Source organism: Drosophila persimilis, unplaced genomic scaffold, assembly GCF_003286085.1.
Source record: "Drosophila persimilis strain 14011-0111.01,24,50 unplaced genomic scaffold, DperRS2 tig00000780-arrow-arrow-pilon, whole genome shotgun sequence".
Classification (NCBI taxonomy): domain Eukaryota; kingdom Metazoa; phylum Arthropoda; class Insecta; order Diptera; family Drosophilidae; genus Drosophila; species Drosophila persimilis.
In genome coordinates this window covers 705,862-731,935 of record NW_020825353.1, presented here as the reverse complement: position 1 = coordinate 731,935, position 26,074 = coordinate 705,862, and the positions used below count along the sequence as shown (strand labels likewise).

The following is a 26,074-nucleotide window of genomic DNA, read 5'->3' as shown; positions in this document are numbered from 1 at the left end:
AGCCAGCCTGAAGCCAGCCTAGAGCCAGCCTAGAGCCAGCCTGAAGCCAGCCTGAAGCCAGCCCGTGTACCACTGAAATATATGAGCGTTACTTAGCTTACGATTTATATTGTCTTTGTCCACTCCATTTGGCCCGTTTTAATGCCACATTTATGAATTATTGTATAATTATATCTCTTAAATAATAAAACAATTCTATTTATCTTTAATTGCAGACATTTAACCATCAAACATTTCAATTGGTGAGTAAACGAAAATCATGCGAGTATTTAAATACATTTCATGGCAATAAATATCTCGGTTAAACAAATATGGTGGGCAAAAATCTATTTGTTCTAGTGAAAATCCAGAACAAAAGCCAAATATCAACAGATTTTTTTACCCACAAACATACGTACATATTTTTGTGTGTGTTTTGTTTAATAAATTCATAATTTAATTCAAGAAATCTTTTAGCTAAAGCGAATTTTGTGGAACCAGAACGTAGATGGTATTCTTTGGACTTAAGTGAAAGCAATTAAAAGATTGCAGCCATTGGATGTGGGATATTGTATCTTTCTCAAAATAACAAAACTTTCGTTGAGTTTAATGGCTGGCTCTCTCTTTTGGCGGGATATTCCCTGCATTATGGGAGTGACCCACAAATCAAGGGGCATTAGGCGTCTGTCTATCTGTCAATCCCCCCGCAGTCGAAAGAAGGCATTCAACTAGATCTCTCGCATACATCAAAATATATCCCCAATCCCCATCGGCCCCTCGGCGGCTCTGGCTCTATATTTTCTGTCTTACCATTTTAATGATGCGCATAAAATCCACAAAATCATTTACACAAATTAAAAGTTAACTCAGGCATAAAATTACCAACTTAACACCCGCTGAAAAGGCGGTTGGAGCTTGGAGACGCACCAGTCGGAGTCTGCACCCCCCCTTCCGCCCCCCTCCCATTCTTTCTGTTGTCTGGACAACAAGTTGGCTCTCCAGTTCGGTCTTTTTTGCATTTTTCTTTTCATTAAAATTTCCTGCTCTTCACCTTTTTATTTTTCTTTTCTTTTGCTTTCTTTTCTCTTCTGGTTTCCAGAGCTAAACCTGTCGCTGTCTTCTTGCCACATGCCACCTGCCAGCTGCCAGCTGCCACCCGTGTCCATCTCTACTCTTTATGTAATTTGCAAATTTTCTAATTGTCGCTTGAAATTTTAGCCTTTGGCCAACACTTTGTTGGCGTGGCAGGCAGTTGGCCGAAAGGAGACTGACGTCCGGCCCCGGAATCGGAAACGGGTCGTTGCCTCTCCTTCTTGCGGCCAGTGCTGGGCGGGTGCTTGTGGGTGTGTTCTGTGTGGCATAAACTAGGTCGACTCGACGCAAAACTCAATTTAATTGAAGGTGTTCATTTCATTCCGTTTGCATTTGCGTTACGTTACCGTTCTCCCACTTCAGCACTCGACTTTAATTGCAATTAAGTTTCTGTTTCTGTTTCGGTTTCGGTTTCGGTTTCAATTTTTCTGTACTATTAGACGGCATTTTCGTGGCTGCGTTTTTTTGAGTCCAAGGCCTCGGGCCTCTCGCAATTTATGCATAGAGCTCTTCAAAAAAACCAGAGATTTTTATGGTTCTTTTTCGAGTGCACTCTCGTGTGTGTATGTTTCTAATGAATTTGGCAACATTTCATTATGGCATACCCCGTAAAAAAAATATGTGAAACCAAGAGAATCGAATACGCACAATCATTAACAGCTATTTTATCTACTAGATTGCGGAATCTGGATACGATTGGAATATTATTATGGCCCCGATGAACGAATGTATGGCCCCAATGTATGGCTGTTTGAACACCTGGCCTTCAGGCAATAGTGATTCCAAAGCAATGCTGTTTTTATGGGCTATTTTTAACTTTCATTTTTTTTTAATTTTTTTTTTTTTTAATTTTGGGAACAAATGCATTTTGCATTATAATAAAATTGTATTTATTTTTAATAATTTATATACTATATACACATTTTTTTTTTACATAAATATATATTTTTTATTTTACATATGTATATTTTTATATTCCAATTTTAATATTTTATGTTGTCTGAAAAATGTAAGTGTTATTACGTTTATGAAATTTATAGTTTAGGAACATTTTTGTAGGCATTTACCATGGTATGAGCCATCATGGATTCCCTGAAAAAACGAGAAAAAAGGGAATACTTAAATGTGGTACCCCTTTTGGAAATCATCCAATTTTGAGGGCAAGGTATTCCCATTGATTTTTCAGATCTCCTACTCTCCCACTCATTCGACTAATATCTGGTCGCAGGCCCTTCCTGGTTATTTATTTATTGGGCTGACATTTATCCCCACCCTCCCTCCTCCCCTTAACGCCATAAATAATTCACAATTCATTGACATATTTTTATGAATATAACTTCCGATCGTTAAACATGGGGCATAAAAAACTGTGTGTGTGTGTGTGTGTGTGTGTGTGTGTGTGGAGGGGCAGCGCATCATATGATACTATCAGCATCTGTCTGCCCCTTGAATCGTGCGTTTAAAGTCCCTGCCCCTGGTGGGGGCGGGGACATCCAGAGAGCCATTAAAACAACATGAACGCATAATTTAATTTATATTTTTTCAAGCGTGTTCTCGCGCTCTCGACTCTGGGGCGGCGACACTTCATTGTTGCAGATAAACAAACAGGGAGGGAGGCGGCCCCCATATATGCCCCATTCCCATACCCATTCCCATTCCCATTGCCATTGCCATCCTCCACCCTCCTCTGCAGATCCCCGGCTCATCGTCAACCTTTTCGGAAATATAATCACAGCATAAAAATCAATTCCGAACGCGTGTGTGCAGAGAGCAAACAGACAGACAGACAGACAGACAGAGCAGCCCCTCTATATCCAATCTGGCCCCCCCCACCCCATCCACGGATTCATTCCATGCCACCGCACAAAAATGTCACACATTTGTTCAACATTCGCGAGTCTGCAAACGGGTTGCCCTCCCCCGTCCTCCAACCCCAAGGTTGCCCTCCCCCGTCCTCCAACCCCAAGCCCCTTCATTTCCACCAAAAATATGATGGAAAAAAGGCCTCGGTCCTCTGGATCCTCCAGGCATCAGCTAAATAAACAAGACTGCGGATGGGGGACTGGAGGATGGGGGGATATCAGCATGCAAATAAAAATACGTGTGAAAAACTCATGAAGAGAGAACGAAAGAGAGAGAGAGAGCGGTGCGCTTATATGAAAATTAAACGCTTGCTGCTAAGCCACACTGTGAAAGAAGGAGAGAGTCGTAGAAACGATCCAAGTTTCAGCAATTTGTGTCGATTCTACAGTTTGGTGGCCCCCTTAGTCCATCAGACTCCTCTTTCAACAGGGTATTCGGTGGAAAGAAAAGAAATTGTCGCGCGAAAATCATAAATAGCTGAGAAAAAAAAAAACAAAGTCAGCGACTGGCAGGAGCCAAGACGGGGAGTCGCAAATAGGCTGTCAGCCATATACCAAATATCCCCCGACCCGCCCCGCCCTGCCCCACACCTAACCCTGCCACATGCCGTCCCCCTTCCCTCCTAAAGGCCCAGATGTGTGTGTGTAGGCGCATTAATATGGCCAGAAAAAAAGAGGAAAGAAAAGAACGAGGCAAAAAAAAATGTGAAATACTTTTTTGTGATTTATGGGAATGTGTGAAGGAGCCCCAGAGATTTGCTATAAATGCGTACCGCTGTCCCCGCTCCAGGTTCCCCGTTTTCCCGTGACATTGGGACACACACAAAAATGTTTTACAAGCAATTTTCCAGCTGGTTTTTATGTGCATGAGTGTTTGTGCATTCGTTTAACTATTTTGGGGGCATAAAATATGACAGCGACCCATGGCAGGGCCGGGCCGGGCAGGGCAGGGCAGGGCAGGGCATCCTCCATGATCCTCTTCCTGCTGCCTCCCGTCCAATCTATAAGCCAAATTGTTTTTGGGCCCCATCGCCAGTTTATGGCCACGTGTTGGCGGAGCTGTAGGCTGTGTCCTTGTGGCTTCTCTCATTCCCTGTTCCTGTTCCAGTTCCTCTTGTGGCTGTTCAGTGCCTCCTCTGGCTGCTCATTCCCCATTCTGTCCGGCCGTCTACATTTTCCTGTCTTGTGTCTTCGGTTATGGCCATTTCCAGTCGAGAGTAAACTCTTTCGAGCCCAAGAAGTGTTGTTATCTGCCATAGAGTCACATAGAGCCAATGCAGTGTCATTCCATCAAAGCGTTTGTCTCGTTTTTCTAGTTTTCATGCTTGCTTCTCTCTCTCTTTCCTTCCCAGTGTGGCTTAGCAGTGTAGGACTTTCAACGAGTGCCTTTTTCATGCTTGCTTCTCTCTCTCTCTCTTTCCCAGTGTGGCTTAGCAGTGTAGGCCTCTCAACGAGTACCTTTTTCATGCTTGCTTCTCTCTCTCTTTCCTTCCCAGTGTGGCTTAGCAGTGTAGGCCTCTTAACGAGTACCTTTTTCATGCTAGCTTCTCTCTCTCTTTCCTTCCCAGTGTGGCTTAGCAGTGTAGGCCTCTCAACGAGTGCCTTGTTCATGCTTGCTTGCTTCTCTCTCTCTTTCCCAGTGTGGCTTAGCAGTGTATGCCTCTCAACGAGTGCCTTTTTCATGCTTGCTTCTCTCTCTCTTTCCTTCCCAGTGTGGCTTAGCAGTGTAGGCCTCTCAACGAGTGCCTTGTTCATGCTTGCTTGCTTCTCTCTCTCTTTCCCAGTGTGGCTTAGCAGTGTAGGCCTCTCAACGAGTACCTTTTTCATGCTTGCTTCTCTCTCTCTTTCCTTCCCAGTGTGGCTTAGCAGTGTAGGCCTCTTAACGAGTACCTTTTTCATGCTAGCTTCTCTCTCTCTTTCCTTCCCAGTGTGGCTTAGCAGTGTAGGCCTCTCAACGAGTGCCTTGTTCATGCTTGCTTGCTTCTCTCTCTCTTTCCCAGTGTGGCTTAGCAGTGTAGGCCTCTTAACGAGTGCCTTTTTCAGGCTTGCTTCTCTCTCTCTCTTTCCCAGTGTGGCTTAGCAGTGTAGGCCTCTCAAGGAGTGCCTTTTTCATGCTTGCTTCTCTGTCTCTCTTTCCCAGTGTGGCTTAGCAGTGTAGGCCTCTCAACGAGTGCCTTTTTCATGCTTGCTTCTCTCTCTCTCTTTCCCAGTGTGGCTTGGCAGTGTAGGCCTCTCAACGAGTACCTTTTTCATGCTAGCTTCTCTCTCTCTTTCCTTCCCAGTGTGTCTTAGCAGTGTAGGCCTCTCAAGGAGTGCCTTTTTCATGCTAGATTCTCTCTCTCTTTCCTTCCCAGTGTAACTTAGCAGTGTAGGCCTCTCAACGAGTGCCTTTTTCATGCTTGCTTCTCTCTCTCTCTTTCCCAGTGTGGCTTAGCTCTCCACCACTAGGCAACACCTTTTACTCCCCCATTAGCCCTCTCTTCTTTCAATCTTTCATCACAGAAATGTGTCTAAAGGGTATCTAAAGCTTCGCCTTTGGATTTCCTTTGAAGTATGAAAAATTTGTATATATTCTGGTGTTTTTTTTTTTTTTTTGGCTCAAGGCAAACGCTTGGCGAAAAACGTTGTCATCAAGTGTTTAAGCCACAGTAGAGACTGGCTACGATGCAACGAGATGATCTGCCAGAAAAGAAGACACTTCTCTGATGGCATAACTCTTCCTTGAAAGTTTTTACTGTTTTTGTGGCACTACTTCCCCTTGAGGTCTCAAGTGGCATAAATCTTCAAGACATCATCCAACATTCAGCATTCAACATTGTATATGGTTCGTGTCTCTTGAGACTCTGGTGTGCCTCTCTCTCTCTCTCTCTTTCTACCAATTCTCTGCGGCGTCTCTCCAAAACGTCAAGTTCAAGTGGCACTTGTCGCGGATTTTTAACAACTTTATACAATGGGAAGAAATCTACTGCTACCCAGAGACCAGGGAACCAGGGACCAAAGACTCAGAGAAGCGAAGAGGGACTCTTGCTGGCTGTGTCTGCCACTTGTAAGCAATTTCAACTGTCAATAGCAACAAATTTGTTGTTGCTCGAAATCTGAATACGAACAAATGAACAAATGAACAAAAAACTGCTTAGGTTGACACCCAAGCGGCTCTAATAGCTCAGAAAAAAAAAAAACCAGCCTAAAATGGAAACTTGTTTTCGGCTTCAAGCCGCAAGCCGCAAGCCGTAAGCCGTAAGCCGCAAGCCCCAAGCCCCCAGCTGTTGTACGAACCTTATATGGGATATGGCAAACCCATTTGCTGATTTCGCAAAAACCCCAACACTTTTGTATCTTTTTGTTTTGTGTGGCAAGGCGCCAAGGCAGCCATCCATCCATCCATCCATCTATCCATCAGCAAACTGTGACAAATTTTCCACGTTTCTCGGTCGGAAACCCTTTTGGAAGAAGCCTCTTCAAATCAATTTACATGGGAATGCCGTAAGAATTCCCCCCCATAACTAAATCATTATTTATAGGGGGCCCCACCGTAACCCGTAACCCGCAACCCGTAACCCCCAAACCGGATTCCTTCCTTCCTTCCTTCCTCTACCATTTGACCGCAAATAATTTCATTTTTTGCTGGCCGCTCTCCTGGACCTGGAATACATTTTCAACAGTGGGTGGAGCTGTGAATATTGGCCATTAAATTTATGCCCCAAGATAATAACACAAGCGGCAAGTCGTTATAAGTACAGGCTGGCTGGGGGCGAGGGGCGGGCGCGGGGGGGCGCAACAAAAAGGCCTGGGGAGGATATCTCCTGGATGCTTGCTGCGGCTGCTGGATGGAAAGATGCGACGACTAAAAATAAAATTATTGCTTGGCAAAACTCGTCTCGAGATGCAAAGGCAGCGATAGAGCGACAGAGAGAAACAGAGAGAGAGAGAGAGAGCGAAAGACATAGAGAGTCCCTGTCCTGCCTGCTCTTCAGGTGGCAACTGCACTCGGAAGTGTTGGCCAGGGGAGGGAGCGGTGAACAGTGAACGGTGAACGGTGGAGAGCTTGGACCCTGAGCACCTTGGCCAATTACCTAAGGCCCCGCGCGTTGCCCCCCCCTCTATCCTCACTGCCTCTCTCTATCTCTCTCTCTCGCAGGTTTACATGCGGATGTGTGTGTGTGTGTGTTTGTGCAGTCTCCTCTGACCACAGTGGTGCGGAATAGGTTTCCGGGAGAGACTCAAACGTTGAATGTAAACCAGAAAGTCTGCAATGTGCGTGCGAGTGGGATAGAGCTATGCACGTATGCATTCGTGCTCGGTCCTGCTTGAGTAACGGCACGGCAAAGAGGGAGAGACAATCGATTGGCAAATCTTTTAAATGAAATTTCCGTTCAAGAAGTTTAAGGTAGAATTTAATCGGAGATATTCATTGATTTACTCACTCAAAAATCGCCGCCTTAAGCTTAATAGAATCCTAGATCGACTTGACCTCGAGCCGAACAGAACCGAAAGCCTCTTCGGCTCTTGCTCAGAAGAGGCTTTCGGTTTTGGGCAGCCCTTGCACCACGGTGCCTAGTGCCTGGTGCCGCCTGTCCAGCGGACTTGTTTTGTATCTGCTTGCAACAATATTTGGTTGCCAACTTTGCGCAATGTATCAACAGCGTTTAGGCTGCAGCTTCTCCTGATTCTGATTCTGTTGCTGCTTCTGCTTCTGCTTCTGCGGTTACTTCTGGGTTCCTGGGGTATCGTTTTGGGTATTCGCCTGTGTTTGTGTTTGCTCTTGGGCTGTGGATATGGAGCTTGCGATGGCTGGGATCTGTGTCTCACTTTTGGGTAAATATGTTTGTATGGACAGAGGGATAGAGCTGGAGAGCTGGAGAGCTGGCCCTTGGCTAGCCGGCAGTAGGAGCCCAGGCTGGGCACATCCTTTGGCTTAGTTAACTATGCAGTCAGCCAGTCAGCCGCCTTTCGTGTGTTTTGCCTGTTGTCTCGCTATCAGAGATATTGCCAGGAGCTTGCCTTGGCCTCTGTTGTCCCTGCCCCCCCCTCGTCCTGTCTCGCTCGCTCGCTTACCTCTTTTGTGTTGCTGTTGGCAGATAGAGGAGATCCACAAAGTCATCAGCAAGCATCATCGTCTGCATCGTTTGCAATCATCCTTTGGCCATGGCGGGGGCCCCAGTGGGTAGAGCTGTTTAACTGTTTCCCCACTCCATCGCCCTCGCCCTCGCCCTCGCCCTTCCGCCGGCTGGTGTGTTTGGTATGCAAACAGTGCTGCCAACTTAATGAAATTGAAATGAGCAAATTAGCAATCAGGGATTTTGCCGGGCCAGAGCTTTGAATTCTCCAAAGATCTCTCTCAAGATCAATAAAGATCAAAAACAGCATCCACATAGAGGCAAAGAATGGGGCTACAACAGACACCCATTTACATGCCCCCGTCTGCGTATAGAGGATAAAACAGAAATCATTTCTGACTGCATTTTTGTGCAGTCCGAAAAGCCCCATAAATCTCTCATCTCAATTTCTCAACTTAGCAGAGCGGCAGCCCGGCAGCAGCTGCCACATCGAAAAACTAGTCTAGCCATTAGGACACTCTGGCAATAAAAAATAAGTAAAAAAAAAAGTAGCAGACGAGACCATGCAACTCCCACAAATCGAGCAAATAGCAGTCTACATACATACGTGGAGAAAGAGAAAGGTGAAAGGAGAAAGAAGCCAACTCACATGCCAGTCTCCCGTCTCCAGGAGCCGATAGATACAAACGACTTCATGACGATACAAAGAGAACCATGAACCATGACGCTGAAGGATTGAACGAAAGGCAAAAAAAAAAGGATATTTATTCTTGTTTTCTGTCCCCCCCCCCCCCCCCCTGCTCCCTTTTTGGAACTGTCTGCATCATTGAATTGGCATTGGCTTCCTGCTAAATTGATGAATGGCCAATGGGCCCGGCCCAGTGGCTCAAGTGGCAACAGTTTAGAGCCACATGGATTGAAGGATTGAAGGATTGAAAGAGCGGAGCCAGCCCGGTCAATGGCATTTTCCCCTCCGTCAAGTGGCACGAACCGAACAGACTCTCATTAGTGCTGCTGCTGCTGAGTCGTTCTTTTGTTTATTGAAACTTTAGCATAAGACAAAAATTAAACAGCTCATAAAAATTTATGTTAATTTCGTTTAGACCCCAACCCAACCCCAGCCAAGCCAAGCCAAGCCAAGCATTGAGCTGCAATCTGTGGGGACGCGACTGCATGCGTAATGAGGTAAACATCGACCCCTGCCCAGCCATACCTCCCTCCCCCCCCCTTTTGGGAGCTCATTAAAACATCACGAACAAATCAAAAATTTAAATAATGATTAACACACACACAAACAGGCAGAGGCCTCTCCTGAAAAACGGGGGAGGGATACGACTCCCGACACCCACACCATTGGAGCCGCATACTTCATGCAACAATTGAGAATTTCCACGAAAGATGCTGCCGCTGCCGCTGTTGCTGCTGACGTGAAAATGCAGTGTAAACATTTAAAGCAAACAGCAAATGTGGCTGTAGTTTTCCCCGAGACATCGCGTCGTATGAGCAACCGTCGAGCAATTTGTGTTGATTTATTTGTATTTATTTTCCAGTCAATATAAACTATGTGAATTTCTACAGCACATAAAAGGCACAAAACGGAGCTCGAATCGGAATCCGAAATGGAAATGGAAGCAGCACACGAACCAAATACTCGCAGTTACAATACCATTTTCCACGGAAAATGCCATCCAAAGAGTTTTGTAAATAAACAGAACTTTGAAATACCACATTCCAGGGCTCTAATCTTTCAATGGAAAGAGTCGTCGTCGTCGTCGTCGTCGTTGGAGATTTCTCTATTGATTAGAGTCTTTTGGGTTTAAACGATTGATGGCCTTTACTTTTTTGTTTTTTTTTTTTTTCTTGTACGTGGGATTTTTTTAAAGAAAGGGATTTTCTTTATTGAGAGAGAACTTGGGCTTGATTCGGTTTTTGGTTTGTCTAAAGAGTTCTTCAATAAAGAAACAATTATTTGGAATATCAAGGATTTTATTTGAACAAAACAAAGATCCGATTGAGCTCTGTTTCTACTGTATATTTCTACAGTATCTACCTGTCATTCTACTCCACTAGCACTGTTTCTACCCCTGCCCTTCTCGACCATCTCCCAAAGGCAGTTGAGGACTTCTTTAGGAGGAGGCCATGCAGCAGAGACAGACATGAAGCTCTTCACCCCTGACAGAATAAATAAAACCAACTTTCCTAATTACACAATTTGAAAATGATTTTTTTAAATTTAATTTTTTTTTGTTAAATTTAATTTTTTTATTTATTTTAATATTTTTATTTAATTTAATTTTGTATTATTTTTTTTCATTATGTTTCCTCTGAAAAAAATGATGAGAATCTTATGATTAATGATATTTATTATTTATAAGCTTTATACATTTTAAACGAGTACATGTCGAGTTTTTTAATGTTTTATGTTTTAAATTTGTATTATTTTTTAGTTGGATTGTATTTTCTTAATAACACAATTTGAAGATGACTTAATTTTTAATTTTTTTACTTAATTTAATTTTTTTCAATATGTTCCCTCTGAAAAATAATTTGTTAATAATCATAAAAAATTAATATCATCGAAAAAATTATATGAATCTTATGATTAATGGTAATATTTCTAACTATTTAATTTAACTAAAGAAAAAAGAGTTCGAAATGTATGATTTTTGAATATAATTTCGTATTTTCCGAATTCTCCATCGGAGGGCTTTCCGCTTGCGGAATCAATAGAATTCTTGCCACTTCCTCACATTATGCGCCCTCCCAGCTCCACGCCATCAGCTCCTCTTTCGGGATTCCTGTAATTTCCCGACAACATTTTGGCTGCACAAAAATAGTTTTAAATATATAAATTGCAACATTCATTAATCTTTGGAGCGCCAGCCACCAGGCAATGAGTAGTTTTTGGCTATGCATTAAAATTCCTGGGGCTGTGTAATCTACTAGAAACACGTTACCTGCCAAAAACTTCAACTTGCCACACACACACACACACAGAGAGAGAGAGAGAGAGAGACACACACACACACACTAAAACTGTTACAGTCCTAATCTAAAGCCCTGCCTGTGGGGGATGCCCCCCTTTTCAAAGTCATTTGCCAAAAGCCGAACAGCAGCGGCGGCAGCGGCAGCGGCAGCGGCAGCTCATCAACACCTTTAGTCGGCCATTTTTCAACCAAGGCGATAATATGGCCACACACACACACACACAGAAAGAGCGAGAGAGAGAGAGGGGCGGCAGGGGGGGGGGGGGGGGGGAGAGATCGGAGGCAAATACGCAAAAGCCCGAGAGCCAGCGTCGTGCACACTAAATCCACTTAAATTAATTGCAAAAGGTGATTACGTTGCTGTTTTGCCTGTGGATGGTGCCCGGACTTTTTGCCTGGCAGCAAACAGACAGCCAGCAGACAGCTGAGAAATGAAGCCAGGACGCAGGACCCAGGACCCCACCAGCCCACCAGCCCACCATCCACCCGGGCAGCACTCTACCTGCCACGCAGGATATCAAGAAGCTGCAGCAAACGTCGCCATTTCTCTAATGCCAGCGGGCAATGGCAAACACTCGACGACAGGCGGCTGCAAGGCTCTCTGGATAGATATTTGCAGGCAAGTCCTTGGTCCTTGGTACTTGGTCCTTGGCTCCGCGGCTGCTCGGCTCCTAGCTCTCCTCTTGCGTCTCCTACGCTGCCAAGTGTTTGCGCATATCCTGGAAATGTTGCAGGTGCAGGGGCGGCTGTCTCTTCATTTTTGCAAAGTAATTTGCAAAAGAGCCAAGCGAAGGACCAGTGCGGGACAGTCTGAGGGGGCGGGGAGGGTAGGGAGGTAGGGAGGGATAACAGAAAGCAAGTGCCGCCAAAATGCAGTCAAGGATAAAACGGGTAAAGGCGCACACAGGATATGCACAGGGATACCAATAACAGGAGATGAAGGCGGAATATCTGCTGAAGGGCCGCGCCACCCGCGCCACCCACTCCCCCACTCTCCCTTCCTCGCTGCCACCTCTTCACAGTCCTACAGTTCTGCCACCTCTCTTGTCCTCTCTCTCTCTCTCTCTCTCTCTCGTGCTCCTTCGCTGTTTTTTGCGCGACAAGGTGTTAAGGTGTCTCGATGTCGTTATCTGTCGTCATCTGCATTTGCGTACTCGCGCGTTTATGCGCGCTCATAAATCATGAACAGCGCAGAACCTGATCGCAGACAGATTTCATTTGATTTCAGTGCCTCTTTAGGGAAATGGTTAGCACCTTTTCAAATGTTTGCCAATCGAAAGGTATTTTATACCCAGTTTTTAAATACAAATTCAGAAGATTCCCAAACAAATATTGTAAATTATACTGGAAAATGAGCAGATTTAAAAATTTTATAAAAAGATAAAAATATATTTATAACATTTTCAGCTTTAAACAACTCTTTTGACACACTTTCCCCTAAAAAATAATTATCACAATTTTGTAGCACGCATAAACATGTTTTATAAGTCCGTTGCCAGGCTGCCAGGTTGCCAGGTTGCCAGGTTGCTACCTTCCATGTGGTATGTGTTTCTGTGTGCTTAAAATGTCATTAAAGTGCGGAAAGGTGAGGCCGTGAGACTCCAAGGAAGTCCTGGACCAGACCGCACGGCCAATCCCAAGGACCTGCTTGGCTGGCTGTCTGGCAAATTTACGTATTCCCCATTCGACAGACCCATCGAAGATGTCTTCGACTCTCAGTTCGGCATCGCAGATAAAAGTCAGAGACAAGGAGCCGCCCTTCCGCCCCCACCAAGCCACATTCCTAATCAGCACGCGCCGCCCGCTTTCCCTGGGCGATGATTCCTTTCGGTTTTTCGGGGGGGGCTGTTGGGGGGACTACAATTTATTGATAATTGATTATTGCTTCGTTAGGTCGCATTTAAGGCGGCGTTTTGTGTGGTTTCCTTCCTTGTTTGTTGTTGCAAATTGAAAATGCAAATTGCCCAGATGATTGCTCCACCGGATTGCTTCGCCCCTCCCCTCCGCAGCCCGTTATCCAGGCTCCTTCAACTTCCAGAGCTGCCCCAAGAGCCTCTCCGCTCTCCTCGCGAGTTGCAGTTGTTGCCTTTTGATGTTTTGCCGGCACTTCCTTTGGGGAAAAACAAATTTTCATAAATTTTTAAAACAAACACACGAGCTGGAAAGAAAAGAAAAGAAAAACTGCGACTGTGGCAAGGAAAAAGAAAAAAACTTCGGCTGCGGAAAAGAAAGCAAAAGCTGGCTTTCGAGTTGGAGTCTGGAGGGGCCTGGGGGGGCCATTTTGTGGGGGGGAAGGGGGGTAGGGCGTACCCTGTAATAAATATAATGCTTTTGGGGGCAAGAGTTTCCCTTCTGGAATTGTTTCTTTATCATCTCAACCGGCTCTCATTTGGTGTACAGGGTATGCCCAACGTCCAATCAATCTCCTTGGGGGCATGACCTGAGAAAACATTTGTGGAATGTCCGGAATCTGAGCAGCTGGAAGGCGCCTCCCATCCGGACTTGCCTGCCCTCCAGGGTATGCCCATTGTCTATCAATCTCTGGCATAGACAATATCCAACAGCCTTTGTTGTGTGTTGGCAGGACGTCGGACGCAGGACGTAGGACGTGCCTATGTGCATTGCTTTTGCTCACCTTTTGAGCTTTTAAATTATTTTCCAAGCACGTAGCTTCTGTCGGCTGTTTGCGTATTTAAACATGGTCCAAAGAGGGTTGGGTGCTTCAGTGCGGGGCGTGGCAGTGTGGGGAGGGGGGGGGGGGAGTGTCAAGGAGTGTAAGAAGCGCGTAGATGGCAGCGCGATGGCGGCATTTGCTTTGCATTTTCCTTTAAAAGGATTTGCGCAATTTGCGTTTTTTGTCGTGGGGGGAGGAATTTTGGGGAGAGAGAGGGAGGGGGGTATGATGGGACTGGGGTACGGGTTGTTGACAGACAACACACAGGCGTTGAGTGACGAAGGAACGAAGGCAGGCAGGACCTAGGACATGAGCCAGTGGCGGCCTCGGCGTCGGCGAGCTTTGTGTTTGACAATGTCCTTGCTGATGTCGCGCTCTACCCCCTCGACCAGGCCCCTCTATCCATCTCCCAGTACGTGACTTGCATTTCATTTCATTTTTTTTCTTTTCGCAGAGCACCCCAAACGCCCACAGACCGACCCATCACCCATCACCCATCACCCTCCCCCTCCCACCAGCCAAGCGGGGAAACTCGTTAGTAATTTACCAAAGAGAGATACAGATACAAAGATAGGCGGAGGATGTGGCCAGAGACTGGGAAAAGTTGCACGTTTCCAAAGCAATCAAACGCTCGTCTATATTCATATGGGGGGCAGCTCAGCGCCCTCTGGAAAACACTTGTGTGCCTGTGTCTGTCTGCGAGGCGTTGGGCAAACTAAAAATATAAATCCCCGAAAAGAATCCGATCTGATTTTTCCCTCTATTTTCCAACTGCAAATAATTCCATCAACAGTTGGTAGGAGAACCCGAAGCCACACACAAAAAATGAAGCAAAGAAAAACCTAAACCCGAAACGGCAAGGGCAACGATTGATAGCCACTTGAAGAGCAGGCAGCTCTGGGTTTGCCTCTACTCTCGGCTACACTCAAAGAAAACTATTGCAATACACATCTGCGAGCATTAGAGATTTGTTTGGCGAGTAGAAGACTAGGCCGACTCGCTGTTGGTCAATGCACCAGCTGCCAGACCAGCGAGTAGTTGCCGAAACCAGCTGACGAAAATCGGCGGCACCTGAAGCACAATCAAGCTCCAGATGTGAGGTTGAAGCCGAAGACTGGGAACAGAAGACATCCCGAAACCCCTGGAAAAACCTTCCAACGAGAACCTTCTTCAACTGAAGCTGCGAACGTGATGCACTCGCTGGAAGCTCTGGCGACGAGTAGGTGACGCCGAAGACTGCTGGCGAGAAGCTCCCTTCCACTTCTCTCTGTGTATGCACCTATGCTGTACACATTGCATCCAAAATAAGAAAAAACCGAACGCATTGGGCGGGCTTTGGGCACAGTGGGACACTTGCAGTACAGAACGAACTGCTGCAGTACGGAAAATCGCAGCATGTGCCCCTCAAAAACTGTTTGCTGCCGTTTGGCTCTGGTTAGGGGTTTTGGGGCGGCTCTTTCGTTGGGCGTTCAATCCTTAATGGCCTCCGTCGCAGTCAGCCAACGAAAGAGTTATTGAAAATGTTTTATTGTGTGCATTTGATTGCTGTAAGTGTTGAGGTCGGTCTCTCCATCGGTCTCCCAGTCTAACTTATAAATATTTCAATAACATTTGAAGTGCGCCTGCCTGCCTGCCTGGTGGATAGCTGCTGGATGGCTGCCCGCTGCTCCCCATCCCCCACCGAAATGTAAATGCACTTTCCATTGTGTGCGGGTGTCTAGTGCTTTGGCACTCCAGACCGACTGGCCATGGCACTTGCCATATTTGGATTACCAATCTAAAAATCACAAAAAAATCAACACACCAAAATGCAATCGCCTGGCAGGGAGGTTTATGCCTTTAGCAAATCAGGATTATGTATTTGATAGAAATGAGAGGTAAACGAAGGTTTGTAGAAAAGAAAGCTGAATGCCTGGAGCACTTTCGCACTTGTGGTTCTATAGCCTGGCCAGAATACACCCAGTCGTCGACCTGTCCAACAGTAAGATCTAAGAGGACCTCTAACCTAGAAACCTGGACAGATAATCGAACCAAATAAGAACCATCCATCTTTTGTGATCATGATTTTTCCTGCCGCATAAACGGCCAATACCCATCCGCGTGGAGAGCCTTTGGTTCGATGTGTGCGAGCATTTGTTAGATGAATTCTATGGCACGTTTCGATATGGGTTCGATATGGGCAAACACTTTTGTGTGTGTGCGTGCCAGAGAGGAGGAGGTGGAGGGCGAGAGTGAGAGAGAGAGCTTTAAAAACTTTCCGTAGAGTTTTCACCCATCGACCTGGCCACCTCCCTTGCCCCTGCCGAGCACACGTCGAAGCCTTTCGGGCCTGGCCTAGAAAAGTTTAACTCAATTACGAGTCGAGTCTCGACACACGTGACTAACTTGGGGGGATTCTGTATCGGATGGAGAGGTCGAAGGTGGCCTTTTGGAGAGTGACCCGCTTAGTCGGCCAGGCGAGAAGCTGGAGCTACAGCTGGAGCTGGCCGAAGAAGCATTAAGCACACACAGGGCCACCTACAAATCCCCTTTTTCAAAACTCATTAGCACAAATTTGTGCCTTTCAATACGAAGGCTCGGAGGCAGTCAGCAGGCATCGCAGCGAAGGAGGAGCAGTCTGTGGAGTGGTAGTTCGGGGGAGGGCTAATTTGGGCTAGCTGACAAAATTTATGCTGATTGTGGGGCAATTTACGAAAATTCCCTGTGCCCAGAGTCGGGGGAAAATTGGCAGAACCGACCTTCCACTCTCCAGCCATTGAATGGACCTAGCCCAAGAATACGGAATACCAAAAGCACAGGGCACTCAGCCTTGAAACAACAAAAATAAAGGCAAGACGGAACGGAACGGAGCCTTTTAGCTCTTTTAGCCCTTTAACCCTTAACCTTTTCTTATTTATTTGAACGGGTGTACTCCACAAAAATATTGTTGTGCGAAATTCTATGAACTGTCTTCCAGAATCTAGAACCGTTTGGCTGTTTGAACACCTGGCTTTTGAAACTATTGAATCTAGCATTAAAGCAGTGCATTTTACGATGAATATCGGATGCCCATTGGGTTTTACTTGGAAATAAACTCTATGGGAAGGGATTTGTGGGATTCTTTTTGATAGATTACTTGAATCTGAAACACTGTCTTTTGTTCTCTGATTTCTTGCCATTTTTAAGCTAATTTCTCACTCCTTTGTTTCTGTTTGCAGGCGCCTGGCAGTCGCTTGACTTCTGACTGGTTTATTGAGTGCAGGCCCAGACCCAGCAGTAAAGACGGTAAGACAAATCTTTAACCTTTTTTTCCCCTCTCTCTCTCTCTCTCTCTCTCTCTATGCAAAGTGGCGTTAAATGATTCCGGGGGAAAGCGTGACTCCTCGTGCATGGACTCTCGTAAGACCCTGAGCTCTGGTCGTCGCTTGGTTTCCGTTTCCGCTTTTGGCTTTCGCTTTTTCATTTCCGCCTAATAAACTACATAATTAAACTGGCAGGCGATGGGATTAAAGGATTCAGGGCAGGGCAGAGCCCTTAAGGACTCAACCAGAAAAACACACACACACACGTACAGCGTACAGCGTACAGCGTAGAGCGTTCAGGCGGCACTCGAGTATCCCAAGTATCTGAAGTTTCGTGGACGAATTAAGCTAAATTAATTTTTGTTCTTTGCTGTTTTCTGTTGCTACTTAAGTCCCCTTCGACTTTTCCTTTCTTTGCTAATGCTAGACTGTGTGTATATGTGTGTGTGTGCTGTGTGCTGTGTCCTGTTCGTCCTCGGGCTTCGTATTAAATTAATGATGTGTTTTATGCTGCTCTTGGAAAAAAAACTAGAGAAAAACGAGCAAAAAATCACAGCCAAATGCGATTTAGACGTCAAAAGCGCAACATTAGCAGTAAATAAAATAGGATAATGCGGCAAGTCGACCGCAAGGAAAAAAAAGGGGACAAAAAGTTCCAAAAAGAAAAACGGAGAATGGTGGAGAAGGGCATACTTTTTGGGTAGGGATAATGATGGTAGATGTACACGTGCCTGTCTTTGATTGCTAAGACACACTGCAAAAGAGAGAGAGAGAGCAGTGCTGGAAAACGGCATTTCTTGAGTTGGTTTTTGGGTTGTGGAACGGTGGGAATGGAATGGCACTGACAGGTCTCTGCCAAAGGCTTAAGCCAGCAATTTTTCACAACAAACAAAGGGGGCTACAGCCCGGCACCTGGGACATCCGGAGAATCCTTTCCCCGACTGAACGACTCAATCTCTAATCTCGGACGAAGCAGCCATCGATAAAGACAAACAGAATCGGCTGGAACCAGAAATCGGTTTTGTGGTTCCTGCCTGTTTGTGGGTCCTCCTACCCGTCTTACACAAATATTTTGACAAAACGCCTGCTGTTTTCCACATAAATATTTATATTTGCCCCGCCTGTGCCTGTGCCTGTGCCTGTGCCACACACACACACAAGCACACACACGCACCAAAGGATACATGCAACGAGCAGCAGTCTTATCGAGTGGCATCTTTACCTGCAACACAGTGTCTCCCGAGAATGAGAACTTGAGACATGGTACCAGCAGCATCTCTCCTCCAGGCATATCTTTGGCATCTCTCTTGAGAGGGAGACGGTGAGGGAGAGGGAGAGGGGGTCGCATTAATCTGTCGTGTGCGTATACAAATTCTGTGGGATATCTCCCTCCACTCCACTCCACTCCACGGATATCGAAATCGAATCCAGACACACAAAAAACTGCAGTTAAATAAATTACAAACGCTCTGTCACCCAGCGGTCGCAGCTATAGCCGGGATCTGTGGCTGTGGCTGTGGCTGTGACTGTGGCATTGGAGTCGAGGGTTAAGGTTGTTTGTGGAAAGAACTGCCTGGCGTGGCGTGGCGTGGCGTTGCATGTTGCGCGGTTTTATCGTTGTTCAGGCATCGTCTTGTTCTTGATTTTTCTCGGTTCTCCGGGTTCGCTCCCTCCTTATCCTGGTCCCCAATCTGTCTGTGCTAATGAAATAAATGCCTGGACAGCAGAGTCGTTCCACCAAAAAGAGTGTGTTCTCAAGTTACTTCAATGGTTCTCCTCCCCCGCCTCCGCCGACTCCTCCGCCACGAACATGAGCAATCTGCGGGGACATTGCCCACATCTGGTAAACGTTTTTTCGCTGCTCTCAGCATCGCAGCTTTGCGGCTGATAAAAAAATGGGAAAAAAAAACGAATGAAAACAGATACAACACAGGAATGAATATTGAAATTATGAGACAGTCATGTGGCACATAAATTCCTCAATGTGTGTGGGATCGGATCCCAAATGAAATGAAATGAAGAAGGGCCACATTGGGTCACAAACCAACTAGGGAGAGTGCCCTGGCTGGAGTGGGAGAAAGAGAGTCGTCGTCGTGGCAGGGGGATTGATACATTTCGTGTGAAATAAGTTTGTTTTTGGTACAAGAAACCTTAAGCATCGGTGAAGAAACTATTCCAATCCCAGAAACGGAGGGATTTACTGTGTATCATAGTGTCGCTGCCAGCGTGCCTCCATCTCCCGTTTCCACTAGTTCCGTCTTCATTCTGTTTTCACCTTTCGGCAAATCGTAATCACACTTCGTAAGGAAACCAATTGACATTGCCCATAAATAACCCGGAATCTGCTTAATTATTAATTTCGCATTTACCGCAAAACGTTTATTGGTCTGCCCCCCCCGGCCCCCCGGCCCGTGAATCCCCTACCCAATTTCCTCAGGACTAAACCACAAGCCCGAAAGCAATCTTCTATCCAGTCGTCGAACTTATTTCCTCAATTGCATAAATCGAACAGAAAAATTTGTGTCTTGGCGCGTGTCACGAATGAGCAAAGAGACGGAGACCGAGACGGAGACGGAGACCGAGACCGAGACGGAGACACCGAAAAAACTCAACTGCTTCTTCCTTCTCTTGTGCTGGCCTGTTGAGACAATGTGACAAGGTCTCTGACTGCCCCACCGACTCTATAGAGTCGCTGTTTGTCACCCAAGTCATTTACATGCTCCACTCTGTGTACGTGACTCACATATAGTTATGTGTCGCCCCACAGTTGGGGTAAGTATTTCTTTGGGGTCTGTCTTGACTTGACTTCCATTTGATTTGAGAATAAGAACAAGAACAGGGCGAGAGGGGGTCACCAGACTTTAGTCACGAATAAGCATTGATAAAATATTTAAAATTCATTTCTAGAACCGCTCCCGAACCTGAATCTTTAACAGCGATTACTCATGCCACCAAAACGGTCTGTCTGTCTGTTGCAGCCACAGCCACAGCCACAGATAACTGTTGTTTGCTGCAACTTCTGCCTTGTGCCTTCTGTTGGCATATCTATCTATCGATGGTTGCTGCTGCTGCTTTGATTTATGTGCGTGGATGGCCAAGAAACAGAGATTGTGGATCGAAGGTGTTTACCTTCGTTTGGCGCACGCACACCTGGGGTGGTCCCCCTCCCCCTCCCCCCATCCCAGCCCCTCCAAACAGTAGGAGAATACCTTATGGCGATTGCGATTGCAGTTTATTAGTCTTGCTATTGAATTACATATCAATGCAGTTTTCTGGCACGGGCACCATAGCAGGGTATGATATCTATATTTTTTGTTGTCCCCCAAAGCCTTTGGAGCTTCCAGGGAAAACCAAGTCTGTTGATTGCTTTGTCATAAATACATATGTATGTATGTGTTTGTGTACGTGAAGGGGATCCATCTGCAGTTGGGGACAGACGGAATACTGTAGGAATGCCCTGGACGGGGATCACTCTTGCTGGCAGAAATCTTAAATCATTCTTCGAACTCCCTTCGCACATTCTCTACCTTCAACTATCTCTAGCTCTTCTCAAAGCCTGTAATTGTGGGGTTTGTTCTTAAATCATTAATCTTTCATCTTAAAACTAAACATTTATAACAATCGGATTAAATATATTTAATATATTTTCTATTTTCCATAAGTTTTTTATCTTTGTATCTTTTTTATGTACATCTTTCATTGTATGTCTTTTAATATTTATTTATTTAAATTACCAAATCTGATAAATCTTTCCCTGCATATACCAAATCAATAATTTTAAATTAATTAAAATTAAACAAAAAAAATTTTTAAATAATTTTTATAAAATTTAAAATTATATTTAAAATAATTAAAATATGTATACATATAAATTTTTAATAATTATAACAAAATATTTTTTTTTTTTCTTATTTTTTGAGTGTATAAATATTACCTCTTTCAGTCCCTATTTAACCGCCATCGAGGTCTACCCCCAGAAGAGTTAACTATAGATCTTCGAGCAGAGAACAGTTGTGTGGAGTTATCTAGAACCAATATCCACGTCAATAACCATTGGTTTATCCTGCGTAAATATTGTGCAGCAATTCGTTCATGGTTCTCTGCTACCCTGCCTGCCCACATGTACATACATATATAGTATATTTTCTTTATTTATTTGTATATACATACATATGTACATATGTAATGTGTGTGTGCCTCTACTCCCTGATAAACACGGGGCCCTGCCACTCAGTCCCACTCCACGGTGTAGTGGAAGTTTGAGGTTCGATTCCCATTGTTGATTTTTCTAGATTTCAAGCACTGATTGTGCCGCACATTTTACAACCGTCCCAACCCCCTCCCACCCCTCGCAAGGTGTGAAACTATGAGACGGAACTGCACTGCAATTGGATTTGTCGTCTGGGGTCTCTCTTTACCTTTACCTTTAGTTGTTTTTTTTTTTTTGATCGACAGCTTGCCTAAAACTGTCAACGCGTTTCTTTATTTCTGTTTCAGTTTCGATTTCGATTTCAGTTTCAGTTTTCTTTCCCTTCCTGTGTTTTATGGCGCATTTTTTCCTATGATTTTTTTCAGCGATTTATTTGAGTTTGCTTACTGCTGTTTGCACGGCTGCTCCTCGACTCGACTCCGGTGGATTGTGTAGCCTACAATCGCGTATTGTGTGCTGTTGTTGTCGCCATGCCCCTCCGCCAGGCCCCTCCACCGGGGGTCTGTCTGGCGTGGATCACCGATCGAGAGGTTGCCCTGCCCCCTTCTTTTGTGGCCTCTGACTGACGCTTAGATTAAGATTAAGGGCGTCAATTGTCGGCATTTTGGTTGGCTTTCTTTTCCTTGTCAAAATATGAATAAAGATATCGTAAATCAGCGTAGGGTTACCTGAAAGATCTGAAAGACGGTGGAGGGTGTACAATCGGGTAGGGATTTTCGGCAGTTGTTCGTAGCAATATATTCGTGCACTCAGAGAAAAGTTACCCCCATTCAATTCAATTAAAACAAAAATAAAATAGAATTCTTTATATTATTTTATTTTTATAGACATAAAACACTTATAAATAAATATAATTTATTTAAATTGTAGGAAATATATTTAGTCTAAATATAAAAATATACTTAACTTAAATAGGAAGTATATTAAAATTAAAATCCTACTCATATTTTTCTATTATTTTGTTAAGGTATTTCTAAAAAGTATTATAGGATTTGCTTACTTCCTATGTACTATTTATTTTCATATACAGAGGCTAAAATCCTTCAACTCTTTCTTAAACCATAACGTTCGATATCCATAGATTCCATTACTTTTCCCCTCTCTCTCACTCCTTCTCTCTGGAAGAATATTTAATCAAATTCCCATAAATCGCATGCCAAATCAGCTTGATGTCTGGCTACTTGAACACCATCCAGGACTCTTTGAACTCCTACTCCTACTCCTACTCCTACTCCTACTCCTACTCGTCCTCGTATCATGACTGCAGAAAATTGCTTAACTATATGGAAAATTGACAAGTTCTGATGGGGGGCTGACAGTGCGGTCTCCCCAGCCCCCCTCCCCTCCCCTCCGCCTATCTAGCCCCCTCCTGCAGCTATGCATGATTTTCAATGAAAAATGCATAAATGGAATACGGAAAATTTGATCAAAAAATACGGTAGTTTAACCGGTAGTTGTGTCCCCCTTCCCCCCCCCATCGTGCCACCCCATGCACCACCTTTCGTTGCGCCACCCTGCAGTCCCTTGTTTAGAGGGGCACATGGCGTGTTGCAGCACATTTTCCGTTTCTGGCCAATTTTCGGAATAGAAAAAGTTTCCTTTTTGTGCTGTTTTTGTGATGAGTGACAGACATGAGAGTGGGGCAGGGATGGATGGATGGATGAAAGTTGATTGAACCTCGGCGACAGTTTTCTTTCTTTCTTTCTTTCTTGAGGTTTCTCAATTGATTATAGAGAGGGAGAGAGTGGGTAAACAATTTGTCAAAATGGCATTAAACGATCCATAATATTGTCTAAACAGAAAGTAATTTCTAAAGCGCCTGAACCTTATCCAGTGCAGGGATGCAGGGATGCAGGTCCTGCATCCTGCGGTCCTTTCTCGTGGGACCAACCGCAGTCACAGGACGAGGAGACATGTCAACCGCTAATGTCACTTAAATGCCAGCGCCATGTCTCTCACGGCTCTCCCTCTCTCTCTCTGAATGCACATGTGTGCGTGCATGTCCTTTGGTTTTCTTTTCTGAATGGCCCTGGTCCTGACCCTGCCAGAGGACTACGTCTACATCCGCTTAGGCGTACGGAAAATTGGATTTTCACAGCTGCCAGACAGAGAGCACAGCCAGCCAGCCAGCCCGCCCGCCCGCCACAAAGAAGGACAGACAGACAAATTGAATAGAGGCGACGGCGACCAGAGACCGAGGCCATTGAGGGACTCTGAGATTTAACACGCTTTAGTTTCTCTCTGTTTCTCTGTGTCTGTTTCTCTGTGGGAATTCTCGCATTATTCCACTGTCCAGTGGATTCGTCACAGCCGTCTTAGGCCGTCTCAATTCCGTATTCTCACATTTTCTATACCATTTTCGAGCAATTTCAAGCCTCATTATTAGCCCTCCGCCTCACAAAACAATAAACCAAAACAAATTTCTGTTAATTGCATTTGCAAAAACTCATTTGAATTGAATTGTAAAGGAAGGTAATGGAATTTGTCACCAGGAAAATGGTGTTCTACTGGGGAAAATGCGCCATTTGTAGATGGATCTTTGAAGAAGTATAGAGTTCTGTTCTTAGCTCCATTAGTGGGCATCACATAGTCGACTACATGCATTTTCCATTGATGAAATTATGCGCAATGGTTTTGGGCAGCACATTTCCTACACCTTCAATATGCGGCGGCACGTTAATCTATCCATTCATTCAGTCGGCCATCCATCCATCCATCCATCCATCCATCCGTCCATCCATTGGGGCTCAACCATGCCCGAAAATCCATTCATCTCGACCAACTTCCGTCGGCCATTTTGGCGCTCGGAGATCGAAAGTAATTTCCTTTGCCACTAAACTGTGCGGTTGATGACAGATAAGCCGCCTCGTCTCGATGGAGGATGGGATGGGATGGCCCGTACTGCTCTCTTAGCCGCAACCACATGAATAATTCGCAACTTCTCCGGAATTGGCAACTTCCTCTCCGACGCTATCCCGGATTCACGCTCCTGACAACTGCTCTCCTGACTCCTGACTCCCTATCTCTCTCTCTCCCTCGCTCTCTGTCCAGAGACCCACTGCCTCCACTGTCTCATCTTCTGTCCAGAGTCCTCCTGCCTCTGTCCCAAATGTGCAAATGCAGTGAATGATTTATTTGGTGTGATTGCTCCACACACACACACACACACACACACACCGAAACGCACAACCAACTGAATGGCTTTTGGTGGCTCTCTCTCTCTCTCTCACTCTCTCGCTTTGCATACCCTTGCACTGGGTATGAAGTTTCCATTGCAGGAAAGGATTCCAGATAATCAAGAGACCATTTCTTCCCTTGTCTTTATCAGAGATGATCATAGTTTATATTCTGAAAACTCTAATTCTAACGATTCCTGGTAATTCTAGCTCTATCATAGTCGAATATCCAATATCCCATATGGCATAGCTCCCCGATTAAAAAAGATTGACGATCTGAAAGGGTATCTGCCAGGGCAAACACTTCTTGAAGCCTGAGGCCTCTGCCATTCTCCTTGGTTCTCTTTGATTTCCCTTTTGGCAGCAATCAAACAGAAGTTGCCGCTTGTGGTCAATAGAGGGCGCCAAACACACGCACACACACACACACACACACTCCAATGTTGTGCGGAGTGCGGGGGGCAAAGGCTTTGGGCTTTTGTGAATTTTAATTGCCACGTTGGGCTAAAGTGTTTTGATTGCTTTGTCATTGCACTAATCAGCACTTGTTCTCTGTTTCTCTCTCTCTCTCTCTCTGCCCCCCTGGCTCTTCTTGGGGGCATTTATTAATTATAAATTCCCTTCAATTGCTCAAAGTGAAACGGCATTTGCCATTGATTTCTTTTGCATTCGAATTTGCTTGCAGATCCATCGATGCTGAAGCTGAAGCCCTCTCTTCCGCTCTTCCGCTCTCCTGCTCACTTCTGGTGCACACTCTCTGAGTCTCTCTCTCTCTCTCTCTCTCTCTGTCGCTTTGACTGACTTTTGCTGTAAAAAGCATTTTCAATTGAGATTTATTGTGGCGTGTATTGGTTTTAGGGGGCGTGGTGGCGTTTTACACTCGCTTTGCATTCGGCCTGACTGCCCGCCTAACCGCCCGCCCGCCTGCCTGCCTGCACACTTACTTTACAGCAAAAGAAGAGAAGTTCCGTTACGTTCAGAGCAGAACAGAACAGAGCAGAACAGAACAGAAGCTGCTGCTAGCGCTCTCTCCCTCTCTCTCTCTGTGTGTGTTTGTGCGTGCCTTTAGTTAAGTTTTTACGAGTAGATTGAAATTTATTGTAGTGATGGGGCACCAGCCCACTCTACCTCCCCCTCTCCCCCTCTGTAAAACCATTCCAGGGCCAAAGTCAATTCCTTTGATTTGTGGCGCTTTTGCGTGCAATTTTTTAAATTGAAAATCACTGCCGAGGCGCAATCCTTTTTACATCCTTTTTTGCTCCAAATGAATTCGTTTCGTTTGAAATACCCTTTCCATAGCGACTATGAAAGTTTGTTGTTCTCTGTGGAAAATCATCACAAGGAACTTCATTTATCTTTAAGTCATTTTTTATGTACATTTATTTCTGTATAGAAAATTCGAACAATTTTCATATAAAAGTCCTTGCTCTAGGGTATCTCCACTGTCCACTTCCCAAAGGTCTGTATTTTTCGCTTCCTTTGATTTTGGTTTCTTTTCTTTCGGTTTTTTTTTTTTTTTTTTTTTTTTTTTTTTTTTTTTTGAATATGCAAGAGCTCTTGTATTTACTTTGATCGTGATTTATGCGCCACAATTGATATTGAGGTTAATAAATTGAAGGCTAGATATCGGAAATCAGAACTCGTAGGAATGGAACAATCCCCCATCCAAAAAACACTCTCTTCAAATTGAGCTCAAGTGCAGCCAAGGCGAAATATTGTACAATTTTTCAATCGTTGGAAGTTTTCCCAAAAATTT

General features: G+C 45.0%; 1 protein-coding gene across 1 annotated transcript in view; it reads left to right on the top strand.

The window, feature by feature from the left end:
* The first annotated feature begins 216 nt into the window (after positions 1 to 216).
* The window catches only part of LOC6602341 (frizzled-2), a 60,665-nt gene continuing 34,807 nt past the window's right edge, over positions 217 to 26,074 (top strand). Inside the window, exons 1-2 of the mRNA XM_026992727.1 lie at positions 217 to 242; positions 16,849 to 16,915. The gene's annotated coding sequence lies outside the window, so the exon portion shown is untranslated. The remainder of the gene's footprint in view (positions 243 to 16,848; positions 16,916 to 26,074) is intronic.